The sequence below is a fragment of the Macaca thibetana genome, chromosome 3, assembly GCF_024542745.1.
Source record: "Macaca thibetana thibetana isolate TM-01 chromosome 3, ASM2454274v1, whole genome shotgun sequence".
In the NCBI taxonomy this organism is placed as follows: domain Eukaryota; kingdom Metazoa; phylum Chordata; class Mammalia; order Primates; family Cercopithecidae; genus Macaca; species Macaca thibetana.
The window spans coordinates 160,978,991-161,006,944 of NC_065580.1; the positions used below are offsets into that span (position 1 = coordinate 160,978,991).

Genomic DNA, 27,954 nt, shown 5'->3' on the forward strand with positions numbered 1-27,954 from the left:
TAATTAGTGGATGCCATGCCTGTGGGTGGGTCTTTCACCTCCACAAGCTTCATCTACAGCCTAGACAAGATTCCTGTTGCACATGTCATTAGAACTCTGCAAAAGAATGTACACAACATTCAAATATGGGAATAGTTAATAATCGAGGGATCATTAGCAGATGCAAGTTCAACAATTTCAATTGTATTTAATTGGTGAAAGTTTCAATGGGATGTGGTAGAAATAGGAGGAGGCAGGAATTAAGGTACACATATAATTCTTTTGTCTCTGCCATTGAGTGGCTATGACTTTAGACAAGTCAGGAAGGTCCTTCTTTCCACAGTTTTGTCAATGGCAAAATGGAGTTTAGTTTACACAACTCTCCCAACTATAAATCATGAATAAGTCCATGACAATGGTTTTAAGTGGAAATTTAGTGGCCCATGGCTGGATTTTGAACCATCGACTCAGGTCCCACAGTGCTGAGGGTGTGCTCCTTGGTACTCAGGATTTCTGAGACCTCAGTGTCTGCGGCTGCCATGTTTGCATTAAGATGGTTCCCCCCTCCTTCTGTGGTTGTTTGGACCACTGGGGCAAGCTGGGTAAATCAGCTTTCCTGAGCACTTACAATTGGGTCTCAGAAATCCTGAGTACCAAGGAGCACACAAAGATCCAGAAGTCATGGAGTGGCCATAGGTATTCCTTAGAGCTATAAGATGGTCTTCTTCTACCCTATGAAGTGAACAATGAAGTTCTAGAGAAAGTAGTTGTACAAAGAGACGTGGAGCTAAGAGGCAGAGAGCTCGTGGATTTCCAAGTCCCCAGTCGCTCATGAAGTCTCCTTATCCTCGGGTTCCATAAAGCACCCCAGTATCCTTCTCACAAATTTCATTTTTCTGATCGAGGAGCCCAAGTTGGTTTTCATTACTTGTTTTGCAAAGAGCCTTGACTAAGATACTCTCTGCTGTTCCATACTAGCATCCAAAGTTGGGGTGGTCCTTAGCAAATGCTTATGCTAAGAAAATTCCTAAAATAAGGAAAATCATTCAATCGATGTTGAACATTTATGGAAAGGATAAGGATCATAAATAAATACGTCCTAAAAGTGCCTGAAGTGGGAAGTAGTATGTTTTCCTGTTCCTTTCCAGGAAGATGTAAAATCATCCCACCAGAAATCAGGAGAATAGATTCCCAAAATAAACATGAGGCTGTCAACCAATCTTTTGCTAAAAGGGCTGCTCTCAGTTTATTTAAAAATTTATAATAATTACAAAAATAATAAGGCATGGCTCATGTACTGCTACTATCTTTTAATGGAACAACATTGGTTATTTAGTCCTAGAGTCTCATAACAAGTCAACTGAATGTTTATTGTATTTGAACGAGGCTCCAGGAAGCTGCAAGAGAGGTATGCAGTGGATGCTTAGGTTTCGGACCTTTTTTTTTGTTTTTTAAAGACCATTTTTTTCTTCTACTCCCTTTCCCTTTTTTAGTAGTCTTATGCTGGAAAATACAACTTTCTGTGATGACACAAATGTTCTGTATCTGTGCTGTCCAATATGGTAGTCACTAACCACATGTAGCTTTTCAGCACTTGATACATATGGTTAGCATGACTGCAGAGCTGAATTTTAAATGTTGTTTCAGTTTAATGAACTAAAATTTAAATTGAAATAGCTACATGTGGCTAATGACTACTGAGTTAGACAGTGCACATTTAGTCAGTAAACCCTAATTTTTGTTGTTGGTGTTGTTAAAACTTCATTTGTGGGAGCTAAGCTATGAGGATGCAAAGGCATAAGAATGATACATTGGACTTTGGGGACTTGGGGGAAAGGAGGGTGAGTGATAAAAGACTACCCATTGGATACAGTGTACACTGCTTGGCTGATGGGTGCATCAAAATCCCAGAAATCACCACTTAAGAACTTATTCATGTAACCAAACACCTGTTCCCCAAAAACCTATTGAAATAAAAAAAAATAAAAACTTCATTTATGATTTTTGGCCGGGTTTTACAGGGGTTTGATTTACTCACCTGATTTCTCTAATTCTGTCACTTCCCACTTCAAGAAGATCCACGATCACGAAGCCGGCTGTATCACCTTTTAAGCACATTTGATTTTGTTCTCTGGATAAGAAACTCTGCCCCAGTTCTGGTTTATTTTAGATGGGGTTTCTGTGGTTGTGTGTGGGTGAACTGTGGCTTTTTATGATAATGCTGGCATTCACAAAATACACCTGACACTGAGGGCAGTCAAATGTAACCTGGAAGGAAGGGCATTTGCTTATCTTTCAACTTGTTTGAAGACTAAACCACAGCCATGTTGGGATAAAAGAGCCTGGTGAGATAGTACCAGCAAACTCTAGGGAGAACTCATCATGGCTCACCACAAAAACCTCAATGTTGATGTGCACTTTTTTTCCTTTATGGACCTTAATGACAGACTTTCCTGGGTCTGGGTTACTATGAAGAGGTTACTTGAGGTGGGGAGTAGTATATTTACTACACGTAATTTTTCCTGCAGTTGCCCTCTTCATTTAAAAAATAAACTCAGAGCAACCCTTTCCATAAGAGGTGAGTTGACAGCCTCATGCTCCGCCTAGGTAGCCTGTCCTCCTGGTTCCTGGTAAAATGGGTTCAACTTCAAGCCAACTGGATCCAGAACTGGGAGTCTTTTGAGATAGGACTGAATGCATTGGTTCAAAGACAGTAAGGCCTGTTGCAGAAGATGACAACACATTTGATTGAGATAGTTGAGAAGGTGTCCCTTCTGTTGTTTCTGATTGGGTTTCTTCATTAGAGACTTGAGTGGTCGTTCGATTTCCTGCCTTGTGCCCTGCTGAGAAGCAGCCTGGTCTCTAATGGCTGGATCATTTCGTTTTGTGCACCTTGTGACATCTGTGACTGTAACTATCCACAGGCCTGGCAAAGCCAGTCAATCTGTGGATGTTATCCACAGGACTTCTCCAATCTTCCTGAAAAGGGGAGGGAAAGCATCCTTCTCTGTACTTTGGCCATCCGATGCCTGAACTGCCTGAGGTTGAAGGGAGGTTTGTTTATTGGTGTGGTGAGTGGTTAAGTCAACCTTCCGAGGAGGGCTGGGGCCTAGAAGCAGGAAAGCAGAAAGGTTGAAGTCTGGGGCCACTTTCTGCTATTGTCACCATAGGTACCCTTATCAGGAGAGTCTGGGAAGACCCTGCTGCCCTCCTGATTAAGCGTCGTCTGTGCAGTTCTCATTGCACTCATCCTTGCTTATTGCACCACTTGCTTACTCAGTGGTCCATGTGGCTACTGCTTAAGGAAGTGCTGGGTCAGGTCAGTGAGTCAGGTAGGTGCTGGCATTTGTGGAACAAGCCCTTTGTTGGGGTGTGTGTTGTGACAGTTGGGGTGTGTGTGAGTTGGGATGTGAGAGTTGTGTGTGTGAGAGTTGGGGTGTGTGTTGTGACAGTTGGGGTGTGAGTTGGGATGTAAGAGCTGAGGTGTAAGAGTTGTGCGTGTTGTGAGAGCTGGGGTGTGTGTGAATTGGGATGCATGTGAGAGCTGGTGTGTATGTGAGTTGGGATGTGTGTGAGGGTTGAGGTGTGTGAGAGTTGGGTCATCTGATAGTTGGGGTGTGTGTTATGAGAGTTTGGGTGTGTGTGAGAGTTGAGGTGTGAGTTGCAGTGTGTGTGAGTTGAGGTGTGTGAGAGTTGGGGTATGTGTGAGTTGGGGTGTGTGTGTGAGTTGAGGTGTGTGAGAGTTGGGGTATGTGTGAGTTGGGGTGTATGTGAGTTGGGGTGTGTGAGAGTTGAGGTGTGTGAGAGCTGGGTCATCTGATAGTTGGGGTGTGTGTTGTGAGAGTTGGGGTATATGAGAGAGTTGGGGTGCATGTTGTGGGAAGCTTGGGCATTGTGGTGGGTGTTGTGTGTGTGTGAGGCACTGAACAGTAAGGGGCCTCAGCAGCCTCTGAGACAGACCTCTGATCCCCAGCTTGAACTGGAAGGGCCCAGCCCATCACCTTCAGGTAGACTTGGGCAGTAACCCTGCAATAGGGAAACAACAGTCTTTTGGGATGCGCCCTTCACTTCTGTTTATCTGTTTGGGAAGCTGTGAGAAAGGGCTGCAAACTCCAACAAATATGTGTACGCTTGTCCTAACAGCAGCATTATTCACCATAGCCGAGAGGCGGAAGCAGGCCGGGTGTCCGTCGAATGGGGACTAAATACAGAGAATGCTGTGTGGCCGTAGATAGACCAGCGCAGCACCCAGCCTGGAAAGGAAGGGAATTTGGACACACGGATGAACCTCGGGGACATTACACTAAGTGAAAAAAGTCAGTTAAAGAAGGACAACTACTGTATGATTCCACTTATACGAGGTCTGTAGAGTAGTCAAATTCATAGAGACGGAGGTAGAACGGTGGTTGCCGGGGGCTGGGGCGACGGGGAATGGGGAGTTTGTGTTTAATGGGGCAGAGTTGCAGTTTTGCAAGATGAATGGAGTTCTGGAGATGGTGGTGAAGGTGGCTGCACACGCATGTGAATGTACTTAGCACTGCCGAACTGTAGACTTAAAAATGGTGAAGATGGTAAATTTTGTGTGACGTGTATTTTAGCCATTGCAGGGGGCTGTTCCAGTCCCTACTACTAAGCCTGATGGTTTATTTTGGCTGCTAGCACTTGGGAGCGCACTGTTTGCTCCCCTTAGCCTCTGCCCAGGGAGGCGTGCTCCCAAAATCTCTAACAGAAGGAGAAATGAGGTCACACTGGCCCAGCATCAGGGAAGCATCAGTCCGGTTCGGCACACTGGAAACGATGCAGTACATGGGCCTCCCAAGTGGCTACAACTGCACGCCCAGAACAAGGCTAAATAAAACAAAATGGAATTGTAGGCTGAGTTGGAAAACAGTTATTTTTCCCAGGTTACTAGGCTTTACCTTCCTAGATGCAATAGGCGCTGGCCCTAGTTGGCTTTTAACTGCAGCTCTGTGAGGTGGTGGGGCCGAGCTTTTTTTTTTTTTTTTCTCTTTTTTGAGAGAGTCTCACTCTGTAGCCCAGGCTGGAGTGCAGTGGCATGATCTCGACTCACTGCAACCTCTGCCTCCCCAGAGTTAAGCGATTCTTGTGCTTCAGGCTCCTGAGTAGCTGGGACTACAGCTGCACACCACCATGCCCAGCTAATTTTTGTATTTTTGGTAGAGACGGGGTTTCACCATGTTGACCAGGCTGGTCTCGAACTCTTGCCCTCAGATGATCTGCCCGTCTTGGCCTCCCAAAGTGCTGGGATTACAGGTGTGAACCATGGTGCCTGGCCTGGAGCCAAGCATTTTTATCCCCAGTGGTGAAAAGGAAACTGTGACCTCAGTGAGGGACAGTGACGCTCCTCTCCCTCCTCACTTTCCTGCTGTGACCCCTCAAGGTCACCTCTGTTTGCACTGGGAAAATGCAGATGTGCGAACAGAAGGCTGGACAACGGGCTTCTCTCTCCTCATGGCTGCAGTCAGGAGTCTGGCCAGGCCAGTGCCTGGGTTCTGGTGGGAGACTCAGCCTCCTGCCTCCTCAGTGGGCCTGGTCTTTGAGCTCCTACTTCTCCATTGGGGGACCAGATCGTATTCCAGAGTCCCTTCAAGGGGCTGCTCACTATCAAATCTTTCGATATTTTAACTTAAACCGGTATCCCATTGGAGCCACTGATGGAAGCAGCAGCTGAGGCCTTTGTGTACAGCCCTCTTACCTCACATTTCTGGGTGGATTTCTTTCTGGAGACAATGTTCGAGAATCACCTTTGAAATGAACATTTATCTGCTTAGGGACTATTCTCTTTGGATTGTCAGAATAAGAACAAGCCTAACTCTCTGAAATCCTGTTTCTGTAGTCCTAGGCCTACTCCAAAGGAGGAGAAGAATCTCCCCCCAGCCCCACCTGGGGATCTATGCTTTATCTCATTTTTCCCAAAGACTAGCACAGCAATTCTCACTTGCTTCTTTCATCTCCCTACGGAACCGCAGGCCTGACTCATCGCACTGTTCTCCTGGTTCTGCCCCTTACTTTCCAAGTCTCAGTTTCCTCTTCTGTAAATTGGGTACAATAGCTCAGGATGGCTGAGAGTTTAAGTGAGTTTCTTTTTTTTTGACAGAATCTCACTCTGTCGTCCAGGCTGGAGTGCAGTGGCACCATCTCGGCTCACTGCAACCTCCTTCTCCCCGGTTCCAGAGATTCTCCTGCCTCAGCCTCCTGAGTAACTGGTATTACAGGCATGTGCCACCATGCCTGGCTAATTTTGTATTTTTAGTGGAGACAGGGTTTCTCCATGTTGATCAGGCTGGTCTCGAACTCCCGACCTCAGGTGATCTGCCCACCTCGGTCTCCTAAAGTGCTGGGATTACAGGTGTGAGCCACTGCACCCACCCTTAAGTGAGTTTCTATAGGTGAAAGTGCCGTATCGATTTGAAACTGCTATGCCAATGGGCATTACTCTTGTGCTAAAAACCCATGAGAAGGTGGGCAGTTTGTCTCCCTCTGGACTTGCTGCCTGGCAGGGAGACTATGTCTTAATCATGCTGCCATATTAAAAACATTAATAACGAAGATCGTTTCTCCTTTCGGCCCTCTTTCCCTCTGCCCCCATTTCTGTCTTGGTGATCATGCAAATTGATTTTCATTTATTTTTCTCTCTCCTAGCCTCACTGTCGGGAGAGTTTCGTCAAAGCTGTTTCTCCTTGAATGTCTGTTATTTGCCGTTGCCTTCACACGAGTCAGTGGAAGGTCACGCTTTAAGCCTTTGAAGGTGTTGGAGAGTTAGACAGACTTTGTCTTCTGACCCGCAGAGACTGATGTGAATTTAGAGGCGGATTTTTTGGCCTTGTTTGTTTGTTTGTTTGTTTGTTTATTTTGAGATGAAGTTTCACCCTTGTTGCCCAGGCTGGAGTGCAGTGGCACGATCTCGGCTCACTGTAACCTCTGCCTCCCAGGTTCAAGTGATTCTCCTGCCTCAGCCTCCCAAGTAGCTGGGATTACAGGCACGCACCACCACACCCACCTAATTTTTTGTACTTTTAGTAGAGATGGGGTTTCACCATGTTGGCCAGGCTGGTCTCAAACTCCTGACCTCAGGTGATCCACCCACCTCGGCCTCCCAAAGTGCTGGGATTACAGGCGTGAGCCACTGCGCCTGGCCTTTGGTCTTGTTTTGCTTTTTTTCCAGGGAAGGGCATCATTTGGGAAGACAAAGAGGCCCAGAGAGTGGGCTCAGCTCAGGAGTGGCGAGGGCAGCTGGGAACCACCTTCTGCTGGCTCCCTGCAACTCTGGCTCAACTCTGCCCCTGGATAGTGAACCTCTCTTCATGCCCAGAACTGCTAACCGTATTCCCAGGTTCGCGGGAAAGTTAATATCTGTTCTGTGTTTTGTTGAAAAGTCCACATCTGACTGTGTGATTCAAGGCAGTAGTGTCAAACTTTGGCCAGGGAGGGGTGGTTTTTGGGGGAAGCTTGGAGAAGTGAGCAGTTATCTAAATATTGTGACATGAGAAGCTTTTCTGTTGATTTTAATGCACTTTGCATAGTTTTCCAAGGCTCTTGGCAGCTCGGTGGTGGCCTGATTCTTTGTGTAACATGAGACTGCCACGGATGAGGCTCAATAATACTTGGGTGTGTGGTTTGTCACCTGGGAACCTGGGTGCACATGCTCTGTATTTTCTTGCCAAGCAGAAATCTTGAGCAAATGACCAGCTCATCAACATTTCTTTTTGACCCTTGATGTGCCAGCAAATTCTTGAAAATTACTACCATGTGACAGCTTTTCTCTGGTTTCTGTGTGGAGGAGACAGAAAGGAATCAATTGTAAAAAATTGGCACCACACTTGGTGTTTTGGCCGGCCGTCTCAGCAAAGTGGCTGTTGTTGTATAAAGTAATCTGCTTTGTCAAGGGCGGGTGGGAAGGAACGCTGAGCTTCTAGCTCAGATTGGGTTGTTGAAAGTCAACCTTCTGGAAAACATTGTTGAAATCAGGAAGCCAAGTATATTGTGAGTATGAGAGGATTGAGATGGAAGTTCCTAAGATATAGGTGAAATCTAAGAAGCTGGTGGCAGGGAGCAAAATATTTTTTTTTTTTTTTGAAGAAAAGCTCTTTGTTTTGAAATAATCGTAGATTCACAGGTTGTTGCAAAAAATATACAAGGAGATTCCATGTTTCCTTCACTTCCGTCACATCTTGCCTAACTGTAGTATAGAGGAAGTCATTAAATGAAGCCGAGTGCTTTTGAGATAGCTAATTGGCACTTCTGACAATGCAATCATAATCCTATTGTGGGGATAGCGGCAACAAAAAATTGTTTTGGGCCCCTGCTATTTGTCAGTATACCGAGCATTGGGAAGGTAAACAGGTCAGTCCCGGTTCCTCCCTTTGGGGGGTTACAGAACGAGCAGGGAGACTGACATAAAATAGATCATTATGCAGCTAATTCATTAATTGCTGTTGTGATAGTGCTATAAAATGGAAATAGAGTCAAAAGAAAAAAAATCATTTCATGAAAAGAGACCTTAAACATTTCCATGAAGTTTAATCATATTAAAATTTTCTTTCTTTTTTTTTTTTGAGATGGAGTCTCGCTCTGTCACCCAGGCTGGAGTGCAGTGGCGTGGTCTCGGCTCACTGCAAGCTCCGCCTCCTGGGTTCACACCATTCTCCTGCCTCAGTCTCCCGAGCAGCTGGGACCACGGGCGCCTGCCACCACGCCCGGCTAATTTTTTGTATGTTTCGTAGAGACAGTTTCATCATGTTAGCCAGGATGGTCTTGATCTCCTGACCTCGTGATCCACCTGCCTCGGCCTCCCAAAGTGCTGGGATTACAGACGTGAGCCACTGTGCCCAGCCATATTAAAATTTTCTAAACGTTCTATAGGATTTGTCACCTTGAAGTTTGCTCCTACTATAAACTTTATAATCGTGTCCTTTTTGGGAATAATTTTTCCAAATTTTCTTTTTCTTTTTTAGAGCTGTGGAAGCCAGCTATGTTTTTGAATTAATGGCAGCGATGACTGTGCCCACAGATGGAAGTTTACAAGGATGTTATTAATATACGTCAAAAATTTGGCTGCAGAAAGAAAATTAGACTTCAGAAATCTGTTCTGCAATATCGCCAGCAATTAAAACACGCTCCTGCCAAGGGGCAAGATTCTTGAACGTTTGCTGTGTTTGATGAGACGCTAACATCTTGTCGATAGCAAAGCTTCCTGCCTTTAGTTCCAGAGTGTAGCTTTGCAAACCACACTGAGAGTTCAGATGCACAAGGTTCACTCATGTGGTTCAGCAATGTGATCTAATTTGGAATCCTTAGGGTTTAAGTGAAGAGAGGAACAATTAGATTTATGTTCCCTGTTGAACTCAAGATGTGGTATCCGGGCAACTCAAGCTGAACGCACCCAAGATAGCGACCCTACCCACCTACTTGGTAAACTCTGCACAGGTGGTGGAAATAATACCTGGATAAATATCACTGGTCACTTAGGACATTTTCTTTATATCAACATTTGCTGTGGGAGGTTCTCACGTCTCCTGGCTTTTGCCAAACAAACAGTGTACTTCAGACAAGAAGCAGGAAACAAAGGTTTGTCAGAAGGTGCTGGGAGTCATTGGACTTATCAGTGATGTGCCCAGCCAGGTTATTTGACTGCTTGCCAGCTCCAGTTTGTGTGAGATGCTGTCTTGAATTAGGATACGTGTCCAAGAAGCACATAATATTTAAAAGCGCTGACCTCACATTTGTTTAAAGGGGAACATCTTTGTAATGTTTCATTCCTCATTGATGTTTGGTATCACTGAGCCTGTCAAAATGCATTTAGTATAGAAGCAAGAGCTCCATTTCCAATGCCTTATTCTAAATAAAATGGGGAAAGAAAGCCCACAAAAATCCAAGGAGCCTCAAACCTAGCTTTTCCTCCCCTGGTAGGGAAATCGCAGCATCAGTTCATGTTAATCTTGATGTTAATCTCTTGATGTTAATCCTTTTGTTGAATTTCACTTTTACAATAATTTTCTTGTTATGAGACAGAGTCTTGCTCTGTCACCCAGGCTGGAGTTCAGTGGCTTGATCTCGGCTCATTGCAACCTCTGCCTCCTGGGCTCAGGTGATCGTCCTGCCTCAGCCTCCTGAATAGCTGGAATTACAGGCATGCGTCAGCATACCCAGCTAATTTTTGTATTTTTAGTAGAGACAGGGTTTTACCATGTTGACCAGCTGGTCTCGAACTCCTGACCTCAGGTGATCCACCCGCCTAAGCCTCCCAAAGTGCTGGGATTACAGGCGTGAGCCACCGTACCTGGCCAACTTTTGCTATAATTTGTAAATAATAATTTTTGGTATTTTTTTCAGAATGTTGGAGCTGAGATTGGGAGTATTTATTATTTTCAGTGAATGCTGGTGAGCAGGTGGGTGTTCTCTTAGACACTGGAAGCCTGGTGTCCCCTAGGCAGCCAGATGCTGCACTAACTCTTGGAGGCAGGCCCCAGTCACCTCTCTATTCCCCAGGACCTGGCACACAAGCTGTCATCAGTGGACGCTGGCTGCATTTGCTGTTGAAAACTTGCAACTGGATGATGGTGGACTTTGGAGAAGACATATCTGATTTTGAATCCTGGCTCTGCCACTCGTTCATCTGAGTCCTTGGGCAAACCAGTTAACCTCTCTGAGCCTTTTCTTTTTTTCACATGCGAAATGAAAAATAATAGGACCCACTACATAGAGTTGGAAAAATTAGATGAGATGATATTTAGTGCTTTCTATGGAACCTGAGGTATGTTTACTTGTAGATTGCCCATGTATACATATATACACATAGTGTATATATACACTATATGTGTACACACACACACACACACGTATATACATATATACACATAGTGTATATACACATATACATAAACACATATACATATATAATATCATATTATTATGTATATGTGTATATACACTATGTGTATATATGTATACACGTGTATGTGTGTGTGTGTGTGTGTATATATATATTTTTTTTTTGGAGACAGAGTTTCACTCTGTTGCCCAGGCTGGAGTGCAGTGGTGCGATCTCAGCTCACTGCAACCTCTGGCTCCTGGGTTCATGCAATTCTCCTGTCTCAGCCTCCTGAGTAGCTGGGATTTCAGGTGCCTGCCACCACACTCGGCTAATTTTGTGTTTTTAGTGGAGATGGGATTTCACCATGTTGGTCAGGCTGGTCTCAAACTCCTGGCCTCAAGTGATCGACCCATCTCAGCCTCCTAACGTGCTGGGATTACAGGCATGAGCCACTATGCCGGGCCTCATATATTTTCAATCTAATTATGTATTCTTATTTTTGGGTCTCCACCCATTATGGCAATAACTGCGACTGCCCCTCTCTCCCATTCCCTCTCTCCCCCTTTCTTATTTCTTGCTATTTTACTCTGCCTCCAGGATAAAATATTATAGTGCATTAAAAATATTTCTGAGAATTAATGATATAGGGGAATGTTAGCTTCTCAGGGAAAAGTTTAAATAAAGTCAAAATAGTGTTTTTCCTTAGGGCTATCTCATCTTTGTACTAGTAATTCTATAGGCAGTCAGTAATTGACCTGCCCTTGCAATTACCAGAATCTGGTGTCAATTAGTAATCAATTTGGGGGATCAGTACGTGTCTAACTGCTGGGACTCAGGCCGGCACTGATGCTACTTTGCAAAGTCACGACTGGATTTAAAAGTGTTTTAGGGACAATTCTTTAATCCACCACCAGATGGGAAAGGTACTCCATTGAAGTGGAGTGTAGCATTGGGTTTGTTCAAACAGGTTTGGTCACTTTGCTGCTTCCTAGACTGGATGGTTTGCATTTTTCTGGGCGCAGGAAAGAGAGCCATTCACTTGGGCCTGTATTTTAACATTTTACATAAGAATTAAAGTACATGTTGGTACAGATTCTGGTACTCTATGTGCTCTTAAAATATCTAAAGGGTTACATATTTTCAACCTTTAAGAGGATGCTATTGATATGTAAGTTTGATATTTTTTCCCCCTCAAAGTAAACTTTGGTTTCCCATTTCATAACTTCCAATCCCCTCTCTTCCATGTCGTCCCCCACTTTCTTTGTGGGATCATTAACAATAGGTTAATGATTAAGAACACATGCGACAGAGATCAACAGCTCTGTGTTCAAGTCCAAACTCTTCCCTTCGGCAAGGTACGTGACTTCCCTGTGCCTCAGGTTCTTGTAGAGTGGAAATGCCCACTTCGCAGAATGGCTGTGGGTGTGGATGAGACGATGTAGTGGACGCTCCTGCCTGACACCCATGGGTGCTCATGAAGATTGTGTTTGCTGTTGGCTGCAATATGTCGTGACTTATCATGTGTGATCCTTGAGTGAAGAGGCAGGTGAGTGCAATATTTTTATACTTCTCTGGTACATTAGCATCTCAAACTCCACTAAATGATAATTTAGTTATAACCCCTTGCTTCCTCCTCCCCACCCCACCCCCACTTCTGGATAGGTAAAATAAGTGGTTTTCAGTGGTGAGGGTAGGGGATGATACTGCTCTCCCAGGGAACATTTGGCAATGTCTGGAGACATTTTTGATTGGGGGTGGGTGTTACTGACATCTACTGTGTAGAGGCCAGGGATGCTGCTAAATATCCTATCATGCACAGAACAACCCCCATACAACAGAGAATTATCTGGTTCCAAATGTCAATAGTGCTGAGGTTAAGAAATACTGGGCCAAAAGAAAAAAAAATAAAAAGAAACACTGGGCTAAGCGGTATTCAGTAGAAGGAAAGTTCCCTGTCTTCAGTCTAGTCCATTGAACTTCATTACTTTCTACATATATACTAATCAGGACCTATGCTTGACTCTGGGGCCAGTCATGTTGGCCCCATGAGCGTCATCTTGGCATTGATTCCCTTTGCCCCTCAAGTCCCACAGGGGTAACCTGGTTGTGCCAAGGTGAATGCTAAGCATGTAGTGAGTTTACATTTTAGCTGATGAACACTGAACTTGGGAAATCTACAGCTCTTATAGTAAACAGTAAGTCTGCTCCTTGTCTGTTACTACGTTTGCTCCTAAAGTGACGGAAATTAAGGGGGAAGACTTTCCCTCATCCCTCAAGGGCATAAAGAATCCTAAACAAGGTGCAGAGGACATAGAATAGGGTATTTCAGATTGGTGGTGGTTGAGAAGGCTTCATAGAAGTGGAGATACCTGAACTGGGTTTTATGTAATTTTTTTTATTTTTAAAATTTCAATAACATACTTTGTTTCTAGAAGCTTTGCCAATGAAGGTAAAAAGCATAGAAGTACAGCTCTGACGAAGATTTGTAGTAAGAAAAATAATTAAACGTGAAATTAAAGGAAGCTGTACCAAAATCACATGTGCATCCAAGTGGCTCAGGATTGGGGAACAGAGGGAGCACCTGATTTTAGCACAGATCAGAAAGCACTGGAAGAAGGAGGCCCGCTTGGCCTCTGGTCCTGGAGGCATCAAGGATTTGGTTCCTGGCCGGTTGCGGTGGCGCACACCTGTAATCCCAGCACTTTGGGAGACCGGGGTGGGAGGATCGCTTGAGGTCAGGAGTTTGAGACCAGCCTGGGCCAACATGGTGAAACTCTGTCTCTACTAAAATCCAAAAATTAGCTGGGCGTGGTGGTGCATGCCTGTAATCTCAGCTACTTGGGAGGCTGAGGCACAATAATTGCTTGAACCTGGAAGGCCAAGGGTGCAATGAGCCGAGGTCACGGCACTGCATTCCAGCCTGGGTGATGGAGCAAAACTCTGTCTGAAAAAAAAAAAAAGGATGTGGCTTCCATTCTGCAGATTCCTGGAATTGCACTTAGCAATACACAGCCCCAGCTGCCAGCCCCCAGCCTGTCTCCAGAAGAGGAAGAAACCTAGACAGGGACACGGAGAGGCATGTATCTTGCTTGCTCATGTGATTGGGAAGTGCTGCCTGGAGCGCTGTTCTGCTAGAGTTTTTGAGCCATATCTGGACCTAACAGGAACGTGACCTGGACTAGGTTAGTGTTGTTTGCCTTGGGGAAAAAGAGGGTGAAGTGATGTGTAGTGTCTGCACAGAGGATACTTTCTGATCCTTTCAGAAGTCCAACTCAGAATGAACTGGGTGTTAAAGGGTGAGTAGGGCTTCAACCCAAAGGCAAGGAGAGAAAAGGTGTGCCCAGAAGCAGAAATAGGATAGGCAAAAGGCACAGAAGCACAGACCATCATGGGATGTTCAGGAACAACATGCCATTTCATGTTGACAGAGTGAAGCATGCGGTCAGAGAGGGCGGATGGTCTACTCTTGGTGGGACAGTCAGGGTTGCATCTCGCCTGTTGGGCTTCCTCAGAAGGAGCAGGAGCATCTCTTACTGTGGTCTATGAGTGCCCTAGAATGGAGGGGCATGAAAATATGTGTCATGGATGTAATTGCAATTGTAGATCTCTGTGAAATACAGAGAGCTTTATCTGCCCTCTTTGAAAGGCTCAGTGACACCAAACATGGAATGAGGAATGAATGATACAAAGGGATACAAAGAGGTGGAGGAGAATTGGGAGTTCTGGTGATGCTGGGAACCCTCTAAAGAGAGACTTATTTTTTGTCCCAGTAATGCGTTAACTTCTGTGCTGAGCATCTCAACATAGATTATGTGGGGAGAGGGAGGACCCTCCGGAAGAGTCCTGGCTGAGCTTAATCAGCTTGTTAGCACAGAGAAGCAGTTGCATCTGTGTCCCACGAAGATAAACGCAGGTATAACAAGGACTTACTGTAAGCAGCTGAGCTACATTTTTCTGAGATGATTTTTTTCATGTTGGCAGCTGCGAACCTGAACTGACTCCTATGAACTAGTCTTCTCCAGCAATAGACCCTCCTTCAACTTATGGTAGCCTGTACACCAAGGGTGACAGACTGGAAAGCAGGATCCACTGGGACATCTATGGGAAAAGGAGGGGGAATGAGATCAAGGATTGAGGACGCTAATGGGTAAGCATGAGAACCATTTGGGTAAACGCCGCAGCACGGTCTCTGTGAACACTGAGAACACTGGCTATGAAAAGCATCAGAGGCTGGGCAGGCAGGTTGTAAAATGGAGCCAAGTTAGGGAGAATCCTGTGGGAGATGGTCACAAAATGGGACATTATACCACAGTGAAAATGATGAGAGTAGGTAACAGGCATTAGCATGAATACATTCTAGCCTTTTAATCTGAGAACCAGAAACCATTTTATTTATTTCCGGCAGGAAAGGTTTAATTCAGGAAATCAGGTGCCTGGAAAATGGTTGCAAGGCCATCCTGGCCAATGTGGTGAAACCCCGTCTGTACTAAAAATACAAAAATTAGCCAAGCGTGGTGGCGGGTGCCTGAGGCGGGAGAATTGTTTGAACCCGGGAGGCGAAGATTGCAGTGAGCAGAGATCACGCCACTGCACTCCAGCCTGGGTGACAGAGTGAGATTCCATCTCAAAAAAAAAAAAAAAAAAAAAAAAAAAAAAGTGGTTGCAAGGGATGGTCAGGGAGCAAAATCCTAGGGAGGTGGTGCTCCTCAGAAGTCAGGAGGGATCAGGAAGCCTCTGTTGCTACTGCGGAAGCCCGGTTATCTGCTGCTGTCACTGCTCCAGGAAGAGTGAAATCCATGTTTGTCCCACCATGCACTTCTCGCTGGTGATCTCAGAACAGAGACCGTAAGGGCTGTTCCCAGGCTGCCCCATCCTGTGATTCATCAGCTGAGAGCAAAGAAGAGGCAAGGATCATGTTGAGGGTCAAAAGACAAGAGTAACATGATGTGGTGTGAAAAAGCAACTCCCAGTGCCTGCAGCATATTACCATTTCTTAAAGTACAAAAACAAAATAACATTTTTTTTGGGCGTTTTTGTCATGGTGTGTTGGGGCTGGGTTGAACTGGCATGCAAGAGCCAACAGTTAACTTTTCAGGAATTTTGCAAGCCAGTTGTTAAACACAGCCATTATTAAAAATTAATTACACTTATAGTTAAATAAATTATATTGAATTTAATAATATTCTAAACTCATCATTTCTTAATCATTTTACTGCCTTTTACTATTAGCTGTGCTTTGGTTATTTATAGCTATTGCATCTGTTTATTTTTTATTTTTTTGAGATGGAGTTTCACTCTTGTTGCCCAGGCTGGAGTGCAATGGCACCATTTCAGCTCACTGCAACTTCTACCTCCCAGGTTCAAGCTATTTTCCTGCCTCAGCCTCCCAAGTAGCTGGGATTATAGGCATGTGACACTAAGCCTTGCTAATTTTTGTATTTTTAGTAGAGATGGGGTTTCACCCTGTGGGCCAGACTGGTCTTGAACTCCTGACCTCAAGTGACCTGCTTGTCTCAGCCTCCCAAAGTGCTGGGATTCCAGGCCTGAGCCACCGCGCCTGGCAGCTATTGCAGCTGCATGATGAAAATACACTACTCTGGTTTGCTACTGTACATCTCTTTGCAGCTCTGTGTTCAGTAATATCACCTTGGTAGCCTGGAATAGGCCACAATGGGAGTATTTACACCAAAAAATTGACAAATGCTGCCAATCAGAGCTTGCTTGTTTTGTTGATTATCTAGACACAAGGGAGTGGCAGGGTAGGGGGAATGTTAGTCATGCAGATTTGACTTAAAAGTTTGCCATGTCTTCAGCTGCTGCATTGTAAATGGCACAAAAATTAAGGAAACAGTCTTCTAGTATTTGACAACTACTACCTAATTCAACAAAGAGTCGCCCTTATGAGTGATGAAAATGTTTTCCACCATATGTCTTTGTCATTTATTTTGCTTTCTTCTTACTTGTTAATGTAAACAAAAATATTAACCAGCATTCATATTGGAACTACACTTGTTCATCAGTTGCAACCATATGTCGGCTGCAATTACAATGGTTTGGCAAATATCAACAAAACCATTCTGTAAGAATCAATTGACTTTACCGATTTACATAAAAGTCAATCTTATTATTTGTAAATTGGGTGCTATACATCCTTTATGTCAAAAAATTTATAAGACACAGCATGATGACTATAGTTAATGTATTTGTCTTAGTCTGTTTGGGTTGCTATAACAAAATATCATAAACTGAGTGGCTTATAAACAACAGAAATGTATTGCTCACAGTTCTGGAGGCTGAGGAAGTCCAAGATCAAGGTGCTGGAAGATTCGGTGTCTGACGAGGGCTTGCTCTCTGCTTCACAGACGGTGCCTTCTAGCTGGGTCCTCACATGGCAGAAGAACAAGTTTCCTCAGTCCTGAGTCCTCTGTGAGGGCTCAACCCCAACGGCCTCCTCACCTCTTAAAGGTCCCTTAAGACGATTGCATTGGGGATTAGGCTTCAACATATGCATTTTGGAGGGACACACACATTCAGATCGTAATAGTATTGTATACTTGAAAATTGCTAAGACAGTAGGTCTTAAGTGTTCTTACCACAAACATAAGCTAAGTATGTGAGGTGAGGTGATGGATATGTTAGCTTGATTTAATCTTTTACAGTGTGTACGTAGATCAAAACGTCACATTATACATTATAAATATGTATACTTTTGATTTTTCAATTATACCTTAATTAAGCTGGAAAAAATTTTTAAAAATTTGTAGTAAACTTATAAAGGAATAGGCACACATACCCACATGCGTACATTCAATTTCTTGGAGATGTGGTTGCTAAACATTTACCATCACATCACTGCATATATATATCAAGAACAAAGAGGTGAAAACATTTCATATAGTGGTTGCCTGTGTGGGGCAGTTGTGGGTGGAAATCCACCAATACCTGCGTCTGTTGTGTCTTCCCTGGTTTGCCGTTTACCTGGGCATCCAAGTTCAAAGTCGGGGAGCCATGGAGGAATCCTCCCTCCCACTTCACAGCCCATCACCAGCTGTGGTTGAGTTTTCTTTTGTTTTTGGAAAACAGCTTTATTGCAGTATAATTGATACATTTGAAAAACTAGGTAGGCCCCAGGGGCTCACACCTGTAATCCCAGCACTTTGGAGACTGAGGCAGGAGGATTGCTTGAGCCCAGGAGTTTAAGACCAGCCTGGGCAACAAAGTGAGACTCTGTCTCAACAACAACAACAAAAACATTAGACTGGTATGGTGGCACATGCACATGCCTGTGGTCCCAGCTACATGAGAAGCTGACATAGGAGGATTGCTTGAGCCCAGGAGTTTGAAGCTGCAGTGAGGTATGATTGCACCACTGTACTCTGAACTGTACTTTGAACAGGACCCTGTGTCAAAACAAAACCAAAACCAAAACTGCACGTTTGATGTATATGATTTGGTGAATTTGGACGTAGGCATATACCCATGATACTATCCCGACAATCAAGGTTAATGAACATATGCTCTCCAAAGGTTTCCTTGTGTTCTTAATTTTATATGTTTATTTGTTGTGGTAAAAATGTTTAACATGAGGTCTGCCCTCTTAACACATTCTTAAGTGTACTATACTGTGTGAACTATAGGCATGATGTTGTGCAGCAGATCTCTAGAACTCATTCATCTTGTATATTGGTTCATTTTCACGTTACTGAAAAAGACATTCCCGAGACTGGGTAATTTACAAGAGAAAGAGGTTTAATAAACTCACAGTTCCACATAGCTAGGGAGGCCTCAAGATCATGGTGGAAGGCGAAAGGCACTTCTTATGTGGTGGCGGCAAGAGAGAGAATGAGAGCCAAGCTAAAGGAGTTTCCCCTTATCAAACCATCAGATCTCGTGAGACTTATTCGGTACCATGACAACAGTATGGGAGAAACTGCCGCTGTGATTCAGTTATCTCCACCAGGTCCCTCCCACAACACATGGGAATTACGGGAGTACAGTTCAAAATGAGATTTGCGTGGGGACACAGCCAAACCATATCATCTTGCATAACTGAATCTTTATACCCACTGAAAAGCTCCCCCTTTTCCCCCTCCACAGCCCCTGACACCCAACATTCTATTCTCTGCTTCTTGAGATTTGTTGTTGAGTTTTCTTCCTAAGCCTTTCATTGTATTTATGTTTCCACTTGACAGTTTCCAACTTGGAGTCCAGTTGGAAAAATGGTTTTTCCCAGCAAGTCCTCTCCTGTAACTTTCAGAGCACAGACTGCGGTGGAGAATGTGGTTGCTAGAGAGCATGGAGGGTAGAGAGATACAGAGAGCTCTCTGAGTGTCACCCAGCTTCCTCAGCAAAGTGTGCTGTGGGCATTTATTAATCTCCAGGGAAGCAAACCTCTGCAAAAAAAAAAAAACCTCAATGAAGAACACGTATCAGGGGACCTTGAGCAGTTCAAAAGGAGAGGCCAAGACTAAGGTCCCTGAAAAAAAAGTGACATCTCAGCATAGCCTCTGCAGAAACAAGAGCAGGACACACGGAAAAGGGTGAGTTGAGCCCACGTAGAGAAATCCAGGCCAAAGGACAGGGCTGCTTCTTGAAGCCATTTCTCAGGATGGGGCAACTGGAGGTGGCAGAGCTGGGTGAATATAACCCCAGTGTTGTCCTGGCCCGAGGGCGATGCAGGGCCTGCACAGCTGTGTGTGCAACAGAACTCCAGGTACCGTGAGCTCAGCTGTTCCTTCTCTTAGTGGAAACTCCTGGGGCAGAAGGTTAGGAAAGTGGGCAGGGCATGAAGGGACATGGGGCAGCAGGCTTGGGGAGGCTGCGTGGGCCCATGAGTGCTACCTATGATGCCAGCTGTGTTCTGAGGCTCCTTCAGCACCTGTGTCTGCAGGATGGTCAGTGCCATGAGTTGAGGTGGATGCCCACTCAGCTTGCTTGTGCTTTTCTGTTCCACGAACAAATCCCTACCTGCCTCCCTCCTTTCCTCCCCAGAACCCTGAACCCAGCCTGACTCCTTTCCTCTTTTCTAGAAAAAAGGAAGGGAAGCTTTTTGTCACCCCAACAATGCCCTGGGCCTCATTCCCTTGTTGATATCAGTATCTTGCTAAACATACTTCTTAGATTTGGATGCCCGTGTCAGCTCCTAGGAGAACAAATACACTATATATAGAGTAGTTTTCAGTTCCTAGGGGGTTTAATGGTTTAGCTGTTTTCACCACATCCTGTATTTAACCTCGGGTCAAGGCTCAACATTGAGACTTGGACTGAGTGGACCCAACTGGGTAGACCCATTTGCTTCACTAATGTGGGCATAATCAGGTAAGCTGTGTACCCCTTTCGGAACGTGGCTCACCCTCCTCTGGGTGTGTCCCAGGCTGTATAAAGACAAGGTGCAAATAAAGAAAGTGTGTTTGTAGCTGGCAGTGTGGAATTCAGCATGTAAAGATACTACCCAGTCAAGGCAACCACAATATCTCAGGATCCAAAAGAGATCGATTCCACTCAACTGGGAAATGCAAATTAAAGATTTGGCTTCACTCCTCCACCAGAGCAAGAAGCCAAACAGTCTTGCCCTTAAAAAGGTGGGGTCTAAGTTCATGTGACCTGCCTTGGAGGGTGACTGTCCTCACAGTCACATGCTAGGTGTCCTTGGCATTAAAGACCTTATTTGCTCTGTCTCTGCCGTTAGCTTCAATGTCCCATGGTGCATTGAGCTGGAAATACTTGTCCTAACTCCAGCCCCGAGGAATCTCTCTAGCAAAGACCCCTGGCCAGCCCTTGTTTCCCTAAATATGAGGAGACTGTGATTCTTCTCACATCTACACCCATGCACACGCTAGAACATTCCTAAAGGGATGATTTCTACATGGTTATCAACAGTCTGCAATCTTACAGGAGTCATTCATTCATTCATTCATTCATTGTCTTCATTCTATCTCATTCTGCCTCAAACAAGTATATGATGTTGGATGGGCACAGCTTGTTCAATAGTTGCTGAGACTTCTCCTTAAGAGAGAGAGGCAAAGTATGCTTTCTTGGATTCTGAGTTCTGTGCTTCCTGTGTTTAAGATTGCAAACTACCATGGCTTCCTTCGGGACAAAAGGAAGAAATAAACACGGAAGGTCTTACCCCTGTACAAATATTAGCACAGTATGAAGATGCCAGGCAGGATGGGAAAGGCTGCTGCCGAAATGAGGACTAAAGGGAAGCATTTCGTTACCCCTATCCCATGGCTGACATTTTCCCATTTCCTCCTTGCTTGGGTACGCACCAGCTCTGTCCATTTCCCATCCTGGGAGAGACACATTCCGATTCCGTGATACATTGATCATTTTCAGGTTTGGCGACTAACCGTGAGACTGGATATAGCATTCTCTTAAGAGATGGATGCATCCTGGCTGGGTGCAGTGGCACATGCCTGTAATCCCACCACTTTGGGAGACTGAGGCGGGTGGATCACCTGAGATCAGGAGTTCAAGCCCAGCCTGGCCAACATGGTGAAACCCCGTCTCTGCTAAAAATACAAAAAATTAGCCAGGTGTGGTAGCGGGTGCCTGTAATTCCAGCTACTTGGGAGGCTGAGGCAGGAGAATTGCTTGAACCTGGGAGGCAGAGGTTGCAGTGAGCCGAGATTGCGCCACTGCACTCCAGCCTGGGTCACAGCGTGAGACTCTGTCTAAAAGAAAGAAAGAAAGAGAGAGAGAGAGAGAGAGGGAGAGAGGGAGGGAGGGAGGGAGGGAAAGAGATGTATCCTACGGTTAGATCAAAAGGATCTGCTCAGTAGCTATTTCTAATTTGGCTGCTGTACTGAGAAGCGACCTGGGTTGTGGGTGTGGCTGCTCTTATCACATTGTGCTGAAATTCTCTGCACTGTTTGCCCAGCTGGTGTCTGTTTAGAGAGCTATTTAGATCCTCCCACAGAAAGGAAAGCTTTCCATCCTCGAAGAAACCACAGTGATTAAATACATATAAGAGAAAAGCATTATGATGACTAATCAGCTCAAAATCAATGATTCCCTTTTTGCATTATAAATGATGAGGTTTAGAGTGGACAGCTTTTAGCATGAGTGCTGGTGTGACTTTGGGAGGGGGCGGGGAGAGAATCACACAAATGCCATGGAGCACCATTCTTCAGGCTTCGAAGACAGGTTTTGTAGAGAATTTCTTCTTTAGCATCAGAAAGCAGTGAGGATGGTCAGGAGACAACAAGACAAAGAAAACACGAGTGTCATCCTCAAATGTTGCAAGAACCGCAGTGTGAAGAGAGCTACGTTTTCGATATAGTTCCGAAGAGCAGCACTAAGATCAACAGATAAAAGTTACCAGGAGACAAATTTCACCTACATGTGGCCTGTCAGGTGGGAAAAAGACTAGAAACATTAGTGATGTGATTAGGTTGCTCACTGAGAATCTGAAGCAGGACATTCTTTTTTTTAAGTATCATTTCATTTTAAGTTCCAGGATACATGCGCAGGACATGCAGGTTTGTTGCACAGGTAAATGTGTGCCGCAGTGATTTGCTGCACCTGTCAACCCATCACCCAGGTATTAAGCCCTGCATGCAGGAAATTCTTAACCTTTGTAGTGGAAGAAAATATTATCAAAGGAAGTAAGAATTTTCGGTTAGCTTGTGGGCAGTCATTTGAGGACACCCATCCTAACCTCTCTGTCCATGTGGAAATTCTCTACAAAACCTGACTTCGAAGCCTGAAGAATCTCATGATCCCCTGAAATTCCAGGCAGCCAAGAAAGTGAAAGGCAGCCTTTGTAGGAATTGTCAGTGACAGGACGCTCATCACCTCCTGTGGCTCTTCCAGTTTTTGAATGGCTTTCATTACTGGAAAGGTCACCCTCACACGTAGGTGAAATGTGCCTCCTGGTAACTTTTATCTGTTGGTCTTAGAGCTGCTCTTCGGAACTATGGGGAAAACCTAGCTGTCTTCACGCTACGGTTCTTGCAACATTTGAGGATGACACTAGTGTTTTCTCTGTCTTCTTGTCTCCTGACCATCCTCACTGCTTTCTGATGCTAAAGAAGAACATTCATCACTACTCGGCCACCTTCCAGGTCTGAACATGTGGGGTCCATATGTTGTTCATATATGGAGAAAGAACTGTGGGATTGTTGCCCACCTTTGTTTACAACACTATACCTCTATTAACCAGCTGCTAGTGTTTTAGCAGCTATTGGATCCTGCCTACCTTAAAATCTGAATTTAAGCCTTCTATTCCCTCACATTTCCATGTACCTGAGGAGTTGGAAAGAAGCAGAAACAAATTTTCTGACCTGTCACTATTGACCTGTTTTGCTTCGATCCAGGCCTTTGTGGTATTTGATGTTAGAATCTTAGGTAAGTGGATATATTGCATACTTTACATAGTTTTGCATTTTTAATATGATAGGATCACACAAAAATCCACGTTCTCCTTTGGGAATGGTGGCTGGAGCTTTGTTAGATTTTTGACAAAAATTATATGTGCTGGTCATAGCCACGTAAACAGTTCAACCAGCTGAAGGTGTTATCAATAAGGAACTAATGCCGCCAGAATTAGGAGTTTGAGGGCATTTGTGTGCAATGTTTACAGAGCAATGGGAATCTCTTACGCTATTCTGGGAATCCTCTTTGTGTGCCTGGTGCGGGTGTTAGGGTCTACCTGAGCAAATTGTGCCAGGCAAAGTCCCAACCTTCAGTGTGAAGTACAACCAGTATATCTACCCTTGAGCAGGCCTTCCAAGAGCATGTGCTGGGTGGACAAATTCATTCAAAAGTATACTTGTTATACTTTTCTGAACCATTAGGTCGTACCTGTGGACGTATCTGGTTTGAGTGGACTGAGCTGGTCAGAAAATCTCTATCTCCCTCATTATTAATTTGATGACCTTCTTGGGTTAGAAAGAGTAGCCAGCTCAGCAGTGGGCAGACTTGGCCTTGGGAAGGAAGGCAGGAAGGGCCTCTCTTTTCCCATTTCCTTGTGCTGAATCGCTAGCCTGAATCCCAGGAGCCCAGGGGTGTCTCTTCTTTCTTTGAACTTCTTGAGCACTGTGGTCTACATTAAACACTTGGGCATTTACACATTTCATTAATAAGCCTGTTAACCTTTCCCCATGGGTACATATTGCCTCTCCAGCTAGATTGTTCCATCTTTTGCATCCTCTACACTCAAGCGTGGAGTTTTACCCATCAAAAGGCCTAGATAGATAGATGTAGAATCATGAAGATCTGAGAAGGTTCAGCTTCTTCCTCAGAAGAAAGGGCAAGAGAAAAAGGAAAACAGACTTAGGAAATTCCTATCTTATGCCAGACACTGATCTGGGAACTTTACATTTGTTATTCCCTACAAATCTCCATAAGACCCTCAAGTAAGCATTATCATCCTCATTTTGCAGAAGAAGAAACTAAGTCTCAGAGAAGTCAGGGAATATATCCAAGTTCATGCAAAGCATAAGAGACCAGGCGAGGCTTGACCTCAGGTTCCTCCACCTGCGGGAGCAGCAGTGTTAGGAGACTGTCCTGCCCTGGGAGGGGGCCACAGGGCTGGGTGTGAAGACACGGTTTGTGGCTGTAGCTGCTGCATGGCCACCTTTGAGTTACCAGCCAGGACCATCTCACTGCTGAAGACAGATGGGAGAAGGGCCAGGCCTGAAAGAACAAAGAGGCACATACATCATCAAGGAAGGTGGAACCATGAAGAAGGAAAAAGAGAGAGAGGAATATCACAGATTGCTTACAGTTCTCTAAACAGGAGGAATCTCACGTCTGCTCAGCAGAGTAATGTGCTCATCAATGAAGTAGCTGTAACCCCCTGAAAAGGCAAAGCAGTGACATGAGTTTATCTTAGTCCCTTCTTTCAAAAGCAGGAAGACATGTTTTTTTGCTAGAGATGACAAGGATTTTTAATGTTGTTGTAGAGCTTTGAAAACTTGGATCCCAATCATTGGATCATGTTTGCAAACTTTATTAGTCAGTTTGCACCTGTTGCAGTAAATAAACCTTGATACCTCAATGGCTCACATGACAAAGATTTCCTTCTGGCTTGTGAAAACTCCAGTGTGGGTTGGGTAAGCCTCCAGGGCAGCTGTCCTTGTGGTGACATGGGGATCAAGGCTGTTTCCATGCATGGAGGCCACCGTCTCAGCACATGGCTTCCAGATTGCTGTGGCAGCCAGTGTGGAAGGTCAAAAACCAGCTTTAAATTTATTTAGTTTTTATTTTTGGGGGACAAGGTCTCTGTCACCCAGGGTGGAGTGCAGTGGTACAATGATAGTTCACTGCAGTCTCGAACTCCTGACCTCAAGTGATTCTCCCACCTAGTCCTTCAACAGTGTTGGGATTACAGGCATGAGCCACTGTGCCTGGTCAAGTACCAGTTTTTACAAGCTTCAGCATGGAAATGTCACAGGTCACTTCCACTCACTGTGCCTTGGCCAGAGCTACTCACATAGCACTGCCTCACCACGGAGCAAAACTGTGCTGGGAAGGGTGGGGGAACATTTGGGTAGTCAATGACTTTCAGATGTCCTGACACATTTTCCTTACTCTCTTCCACTCAACACGCTTCCTAAGGCAGCTCATTGATCTTGGAAAGAGTATAGACTCCCTAATACAGCTTGTAGGCCGCTGGCCTTGGCCTCCACCTTCCAGTCGCATTGAACATTTTCCGCCGAGTCTCTTGGCTGAGCTTACCTTCTCTTACCTTCTACCTTGTTCTTCTGCCTGCCTGAAATATTCTCCCCTTTCTGCTTTTCTGGCCAACTCCTTTGCTTATGTGGAGGCTTAGCTATCACTTCTTAAGGAAACCTTTCCTGAACCTCTAAATCTGGATCAAGTCCTTTCTTTGAGTATCCAGGCATCCTTTATTTCTCCCGTTACATTGCACTGTGGAAATTCAGTATTTCTTTTCTTTTCTTTTTTGAGACAAGGTCTTGTTTCATCATCTAGGCTGGAGTGCAGTGGTATAATCTCAGCTCACTATGACCTCCACCTCCTGGGTTCAAGTGATTCTCCTGCCTCAGCCTTCCAAGTAGCTGGGACTACAGGTGCATACCACCATGCCTGGCTAATTTTTGTATTTTTGGTAAAGACAGGGTTTCAACATGTTGACCAGGCTGGTCTTGAACCCCTGACTTCAAGTGATCCACCCACCTTGGCCTCCCAAAGTGGTGGGATTACAGGCATGAACCACCAAGCCTGGCCGGAAAGTCACTATTAACTAGTCTGTAGTCTATTAGACTGTGGCTCTGTGACACTTGGGACCATTGTGAGAGCAGCCCCTGGGCACAGTGGCCCTCACACAGTAGATGCTTCATTAGTATACCTTGCATAAAGGAAGAAGGGAAGGAACTTCCTTTGAGGCTGAATGTAGATGATGATACTGTTGCAGATTTTATTCTAAAGTTAAAAAAGCAAAGGCAGTAGAAAAGGCAAGAAACTTGAAAAAGAATAATGGAGAGATTTTCACATTCTTCGAGGTGAAGATGAACTATGGAGTTTCAGTAATTAAAAGAGAGAGATGCTGGTGTAGGAATAGACCAAGAGACAGATAGAATAAAATAAAGAGTTGACATTGCAGTCTTGATTCTGAATTCTGTAGGCCGGGCCAGGCAGGCTGGAAACTCGGGTAGTTTCTGTATTGCAGTCTTGAGGCAGAATTGCTGCATCTTTGGGAAATCTCAGTCTTTGCTCTTAAGGTGTTCAACTGTATGAGTATTATACATGGGAAATTGGCATGCGATAAAGGAGGCACATTATTTTATTTTATTTTATTTTATTTTGAGACAGAGTCTCACTCTGTCACCCAGGCTGGAATGCAGTGGCACAATCATGGCTGCCTACACCCTCGACCTCCAGGGCCAAGCCATCCTCCCACCTCAGCCTCTTGAGTAGTTGGGACTATGGGCGTGTGCCACCATGCCCCACTAATTTCTGTATTTTTTTTGTAGAGATGGGTTTTTACCTTGTTGCCCAGGCTGGTCTTGAACTCCTAGACTCAAGCGATCCACTCATCTTGGCCTCCCAAAGTGCTGGGATTACAGGTATGCACCATTGTGCCCAGCCAAAGGAGGCATTTTAAATCAGTGGAGAAAAAATGAATTATTGAACAAATTATTTTTATGCAATTGGCTATTATTTGTAAAATTAAAAAATTCAGTAATTTAATAATTAAAAAATAATCTTAAATAAGATTTAAGTTAAAAAATTAAAAAATAAAGTCATATCCCTAACGTGTTTTCCTATGTGGTTCTCATCTATGCAAGTTTCTTTCCTTCTGTATTGCAGAAAATGAATAAATTGGAAAGTAATTAAGGACCTAAAGCAAATGCATGGTTTTGAGGGAGGCTTTTGTGTGCCTGGCAGTGTGCTCTGTGACTGGCCACCAAGTGTTATTAGCTTGGGTGTCTAAGAAATCCTTTCTCATCCAGTCTGAAAGATTCAGGTTGGAATACAGGATATTTTTATTAAAAGTTCTCCCCTCTCCATAGTCGTATTATAGATGAACACTGTGCTGGCTCTCTGTACATCAGGACAACCAGTCTTGTTCCTCCATAGGCCTTTGGCAGAGCAGGGAGCTAAATGGGCAAGTTCATGCCATGCACTTCAAAGGCAGCTGGTTACGTCAAGTCTCATCATAATGAAAGATGAAAATGAAAGGTGACTGTCTAAACTTTGCTCTGTCTTGGTATTCAAATGCCACATGAATGCTGGTTTACTGAACGCAAAACCAGAAAAATATAGTGACTATGCACTGTCTTGTGTACTTTGTACCCAAGACAAATGGGTACAAAGGAGGTACAAGGAGGACCTTGTTGGCATGACAAAGTTACTGTCATACCATTGAATGCATTTCTGTTGTTGCTCCTGTTTTTGGTCTGTATTGACTTGTATTGCACTGTAGTATTCATTTAATATAAAAGCAAAGCATGCTTTGGATACTAAGTCCTAAACCAAACATGTAAAATACAGGGCTAGCCTCCTGAAAGATTTCTGGATAAATGTGAATATACACAACAGATAAAAATCAGTTGCAATTATTCATATCACAAAATGATACTTAGCATGAAAAAGATTCAATGCAGGGTCTTTAAAGAGAATTTTCCTAATTTAGATGAAATATAATATGGTCAATGTCAATGTACCTTTAA

At 44.4% G+C, this 27,954-nt stretch overlaps 1 long non-coding RNA gene across 1 annotated transcript in view; it reads left to right on the forward strand.

Annotated features, from left to right (window-relative positions):
- Positions 1-12,180: 12,180 nt before the first annotated feature.
- LOC126951567 (uncharacterized) overlaps positions 12,181-27,954 on the forward strand; it is a 30,222-nt gene continuing 14,448 nt past the window's right edge. Inside the window, exons 1-3 of the long non-coding RNA XR_007724531.1 lie at positions 12,181-12,359; positions 14,795-14,960; positions 26,755-26,847. This is a non-coding gene — a long non-coding RNA (uncharacterized LOC126951567). The remainder of the gene's footprint in view (positions 12,360-14,794; positions 14,961-26,754; positions 26,848-27,954) is intronic.